The 6,000-nt window shown below is 50.1% G+C and overlaps 1 protein-coding gene across 1 annotated transcript in view; it reads left to right on the top strand.

Annotated features, from left to right (window-relative positions):
• The first annotated feature begins 684 nt into the window (after window positions 1–684).
• The window catches only part of OTUD7A (OTU deubiquitinase 7A), a 387,396-nt gene continuing 382,080 nt past the window's right edge, over window positions 685–6,000 (top strand). The window contains exon 1 of the mRNA XM_046010022.1: window positions 685–835. The gene's annotated coding sequence lies outside the window, so the exon portion shown is untranslated. The remainder of the gene's footprint in view (window positions 836–6,000) is intronic.

Genomic DNA, 6,000 nt, shown 5'->3' with positions numbered 1-6,000 from the left:
ACGCATTATTTGGGAGGAAGGGCGTGGTTACACCCACAGAGTGATGTGAGAGTGAACAGAAAGCAGTGGACAGGCCTTGGCATCAGCGACAGGAACCAGTGGAAGTGGTGGCATGAAGAAGTATTAAGAGGAAGGCAAGAATGGGGAAAGGTCAGAACAGTAATTTAGGAAGCAAAAGGAGCAACTTCGCATTAAAGTGATGCGTTGGCCAAGCAGGGCTTGGAAACGGAGCCGAGACAGGGTGGGTGAGATAAAGTTTGGGAAGAGTGAACAGGGCGAAGAAGTGAGAAGGGTGGAAGCACATAGTGTGAGGGTGCAGAAAGCAAAGCAGCTTCTCCTGCAGTCCCCCAGGTGCCAAGGGGCACCAAGAAGAGCGAGCACTCCTGCGCAGGGATAACTTGCACTCTTCCTGGAGGTCCCGCGCGCGGTGCAGGGAGTAGCCGCGGGCGCGCACGCTCTGAGGCTGGCCCGGGAGGCTGGGGTGGGTGGGGGGGCGGGGCGCGGCGCGCGCTCGTCCACGAGAGGCGGGGGCGGGGCGCGGCTGCGGCCGGTGACGTCAGGGCAGGGCGCGCGCCGGACGGCTGCGGGCGGAGCCGGGAGGCGGGCGCTGCGCGCGACCGCGGGCGGAGCGGAGGGGCGCAAGGGGCGGAGCGGAGCGCGGGAGGAGGCGGGGGAGGAGAGGCCCCCGAGACCGCGAGCGGCTGCTGAGGAGGGGGCCGCGGAGCCGGAGCGCGAGCAAAACAGCTGATCAGATTTCCTTTAAAGCGAGAGAAAATGGAAGTCGGGTAGCGGCAACTGCGGCGCTGCAGGCTGGCAGAGCGGAGCGGCGCGGCAGGTGAGACGGCGCTGGCCGCGGTGCTGCTGGCGGCGGCGGGGCCGGGGCCGCGGACCGGGCAGGTGCGCTGTCGGAGCGCGGGCGCCGGGTCCCTCCGCGCTTCGCGGAGAGGCAGTGGGCTCAGAGGCTGGCTGGCCCTAGGGCCAAAGCGCGAAGGTACAGGGGGCGCGGGGGTCGCGGGCTCCACGCAGGGCTCCCGACGCCCTGCATTGCGGGCTCCGCTCTGGACCCCGCGGGCGCCGGCTCCGGATCCGCGCGCGTCTCCCAGGCAGGGCGCGGCGCTCTGGCTGGGTCCGGGCCGGCGTCTCCTCCGGGCCCCTTAGCTGTCTGCACTGGAACGTGATGACAGGCGTGGGAGGACCGCCCCTCCCCACCCCGAGACCGTGTGGGCGCTCCGGGGGTCCCGCGGCGCCGGCCGACTCCCGGGCACGGCGGGGCCCAGGAGCAGCGCGTGAGGCCGCTAGCGGGTGCTCGGGCTGTGGCTGCGTGGGCCACTGTGGCCCGGCGCACAGCTCGCTCGCTTGCTCCTCTGGCTCTGGCTGGACAGCAGGGGAACCGTTAATGCAATTTGGCTGTGAACCCGGAGGCCTTCCCCAGTATCTTCTCGCTGGAGGGGAAAAAATTGCATCTGCTGTGCTTTAAGTGCTCCTTTAAATTTGAGAGATGTCAGTGATGTCATCATTAACAAAAACTTTCCTTCATTGGACACAACCGCTCAAGTGTACCCTCCTCCCGGTGCAGCTATTGCAGCCCTTAGAGAATCTTTGTAAGAAAATGGATTTGCCTTTGCTTTCTAAACTCAACAGCATTGCACAAGTGAAAACGATATTTATTTTTATTTATTGGCTTGAGAATCAATAGATTTGAGAGTAGCTGAAAGAAAACTTGTTAGATCCCAGCAGGTCTGGGAATCGCTTCATCCACACCAAAAGGATCCAGAGGAGAGTGTCATGCATGACACTTACATGCTTATTGGCTTGCCTTGTCTTTATAAATGAAAGTGAGCTGTGATATTAAAAAAAAAATTGAAAGGATATTATATTTGATGTAACACATGATGTGTCCAGGAAAAGGTGGACAGTGTGGCCTAAATTTTTACAGGCCTTGATTGCTTCAGGAAAATCTGTAGCTCTTCTTCTTTCAGCACCCCTACCCCCTCTAGGATGGGTCTGGGAGCAGCCTGCCCTAGGGAAAGGAGTGGCTCCTTCTGTGGGGCCCTCCCTGCCTTTCATTCTCTTAGTGTAGCAGCTGGTGTGTCCCACCATCCTTTAGGCCAATTCAGCACCCAGGGAGAGTGGAGAGAGTGCAGAGCCTGGAGACCTACATGCACGCCACATCAAGTTCTGCGGGAATTTTGCCCCTAAATGCAAGCAGCAGGCCATCATTATTGTGTGTGTGTGAGTGTTCCATTAGTACTGATTGTTATGGGAACAAAAGTGAGCAAGTTCCCAAGACAGTCTGAATATCTACTTAAGCCTATCATATTGAAAGGATATTCAATAAGGGACAAAAGTATTGACATTTTTGTATTTAATAATTCATGACCACCCCTAATTGCTTAAAATAAGCATGCCTTAAATTATTAGTGTGATCATATTGGGTCTGTAAAGAAGTTAATACCATATGCCATGTAAAAGTTTGAGTCTGGTCAAGAATGTGAAGCTTTGAAATGCTGGAGTGGAGCAAAGAAAATGGGAAAGCAGTGGTTTACTTTAGGGTGATGTTCAGGGTGGCAATGGATGGAACCCATTGCCTCACGAAATCTTGCCAAGTCTGTGTCCCAGCCTGGATCTGGTATTGCGGGTGTCTCCATAGGAAGTAACTGCTGGGGCCCCCAGCCTTGGTGGAGGCCAGCAGTGGAATTGTCAAGAAGCTAAACTGTGTGTTCTCACCTTGTGGAGAAGGGGAGCTGTACCTCCCACTGAAGCAAGCAGTGTGTACACAGCCTCGCACTTCTTGCAGTTGCCAAATATATTCACAATGGCAAGACTGGATAAGACAGGAAGCCTGGTAGCAGAATCTTTTCTGACGTTTCTGTGACTTTGGTCCCACCGCGTGTCGTTGCTCTGGAACTCGAGCTCCTAAGTCATGGCTGAGATTTTTCTATAATTGAAGTGTTCCCAGTATGTGTGAAATAGTATGAAAATTGTTTTCTTCAGGCTCCAGGCTATGAACTCTTCAGAAATTGAGACTGTGAAATCACTCTGGCTACATATCCATTTTTTTTTAACCTGTAGACCTGTGAAAATATTCACCATTATTTTATTTAACTCACTGCAGTACTTGTAAAAGATAGAAATGTGTTTCCACTAAATCTTTAGGTAGTCATTTATTTCTTAAAACATATCAAAAACAAACACTTTAAAGCCTCTTCATCCCATTTGTATGCTTAGAGTATCATGTCTTCTGTTTCTGAGAAGCCAGTTGCCTTGCTTTTCTTTTTGTTCCCTTCGGATCTTAAGGTCATGTACTTGTGTCTTAGGCCCAGAGACTAAAGGCTGAGTCAGCTCCCGCAGGGCCAGCAGGGGGCGTGCTAAACGCGGGTTGGCGGCCCATTCTCTACCTGAGCCACCTTGGGAGAGGATGGGGATAACCAAGTTGAGGGGTGTGTGTGTGTGTATCTGTGTGTGTGCACACGCACATCAGTGTGTGCTTGTGTGCACTTCACCTCTGTGTGCCTGTCGCCCAAAGGGTGGAAACTGAAGGAAGGATTACTTGAATAGCCAGAAATTGTGGCTCCAGAACTCCGGCCTCCCATAAAGAGGCACTGTGATTACTCTCACTTGAAGGGCTCCTGGTCTTTGGAGAGTGGCTGTTGGTTCTAGTCTGAAGGCTCCATGCCTTCTCAAACTGCAGAAGGGAGGGTGTTGGCTTGGGGAGGAGCTGCTGGCCTCCATCCTGATCCTGGTGAGGACATGACTGCCACCCAGGACAGCCAGAGGAAATGCCGCCAACGTCCTGCCAGATTTCCTCTTGGGTTCGGCTCCTGTTCACTTAAATCCTGGGACTGTGTGTGGCACCTCGCGGAGGGTTTCTTTGCCTCTCTTACTAGGGTTATTGGCCTGGGGTTTCTCTGATGGAATGAAGCAAATGTTTATTCACAGTATATTTCTTTTCCCATAGAAAATGAAAACAGGAGAAAAGAGGCAACTGTGCTTTTTGCTTACATGTGCTTAATCTGACTGTAGGTATATGCAGGTAGTTCATCAGCAAGTTCCCTGTGAGACTTCTCCTTGCAGGAGCTGAGCTCCTGAGTGGAGGGTCATCTTGTTGGTTGGGATGGGTGGATGGCTTTGATGATCACTGCAGCATCTGGAGTGGTACTGAGCACCAAATAATCCTCCCTCTTTCCCAGGTCCCTCATGGCACTCACATGCAAAAGGGAAACATAATACCTTAGAAGGGAATAGATTTTCTGCTAGAGAATTCTCTAAATGCTATGTCTAGATATTTCTTGATACTTCTTGTTCCATCAAAAATGCACGTAAAACCAAATTATTGATTTCAAAGGGAGCAAATGGGAAAAATTTTTCAGCTTTGTGCTGAAGCACACTCTTTACTTGGAGTGCTGTAAATGGCTACGGCAGGAGGGATGTGCCACTAGTAAGATAACAGGTGGCACCTTATCCTTTTAGAAGAGGTCCATCCATGAGGAAGACCAAAGAACATCTCATTCAAAGGGAGCCCTGAGATCCACAGGCGTTTAAGTGGAAATAAAACATGCTAGCTCCTACTAGTAATCTAATTTGAAAATAGTTTACCCTTGAAAGTTGGAGGTAGAGTTTTATTGGCCCTTGGTTATACTGCTGTATCCCAAATAGTGTATATGTCAACCCAAGCACAAGACGGCCTTCATGCAGATGAGACAGAGCAGACAATGTAGGAGCTATTTCGTCCACACCTTGGGGATAAGTTCTTTATCATTCATAGTAACAGGCTGGAGAAATGGTTGAAATAATTCTTTAAATTCTGAAATTGAGAAATGCACTGGACACTGCCTCGCTACATGTCTGTGTCGTGGCAGTGTGTTTAGCTGTCTGACTTGGGCATTATATCTCTTGACCAGGAATTGGGTAAAGACTGCATTTCCACTTGTATCAGCCACAGCTCACCACCCTGGACAGCACAGGGTGTGACCATGCTCTAGGCTCCTTGTGGGAAAAGGAAAGAGCTAACTTCCTTTGTCTCCAAGGCCTTATCTAATAAAATCACTCTCTTCCATGAAACCCCAGCCCTTGCTATTACAGATTTGTGTTATCCACCAACCCACATTGTGAGAAGTCAAATGCACATTACTGCTGATGGAAATTCTAAAGGCCTCTCTCATGGTTTAAGCAGATAAGTCTAAAGTAAACTCATTTTCTAGGTTTGAAGGATTTTGAGTCTCCTTCCAGGGAATTATTTTCTATTTGAACTTAATTTAATCTTACCTCGTTTTCCTTATAAATGTAATGGAAATTTGATGTCTGAATGAATATGCATGAGTAAGATGTTGTATTGACTTTTATGAAATGTAAAATGAGAACTTTGAAATTAATTTCCTTTTCTGTTTGGTGTTTCACTCAATTGTTTCATTAGATGACTGTAGATTTTCATATGGCACTCAGGATTGGTGTGACTAAACCACTCACCCACCCCTTGGTGAGATTAGATTAAGTTTCTCAGTTACTGAGACGAGAGTTGAGGAGTTCGTCCCAGAGAAGGCAAATGGGTGGAGCTGAAGCAGATACCCCACATGCCATCCCTGCCAAGCTGAGCCTTGCTGCCTCTGGCAAGACCTTGCTCTGCTACCCTTGGGGCTGACACGCCCATGGTTTATCCCCATCATCTCTGTGCTTCCATTCTAGGAATTGTCCATGACATGGGCCTCTCCTGGTTCTTTTTTTTTTTTTTAATTTTTTTTATTATTTGACAGAAAAAGAGATCATAGGTAGGCAGAGAGGCAGACAGAGAGAGAGGGGTAGGCAGGCTCCCTGCTAGCAGAGAGCCCCATGCGGGGCTCGATCCCAGGACCCTGAGATCATGACCCGGGCTGAAGGCAGAGGCTTAACCCACTGAGCCACCCAGGTGCCCCCCTCTCCTGGTTCTTTTTTTTTTTTTTAATTTTATTTATTTATTTGACAGAGAGAGATCACGAATAAGCAGAGAGGCAGGCAGAGAGAGAG

This window comes from Meles meles, chromosome 6 (assembly GCF_922984935.1).
Source record: "Meles meles chromosome 6, mMelMel3.1 paternal haplotype, whole genome shotgun sequence".
In the NCBI taxonomy this organism is placed as follows: domain Eukaryota; kingdom Metazoa; phylum Chordata; class Mammalia; order Carnivora; family Mustelidae; genus Meles; species Meles meles.
The sequence above is the reverse complement of the archived record's forward strand: the minus strand, read 5'-3'. Positions and strand labels throughout refer to the sequence as shown.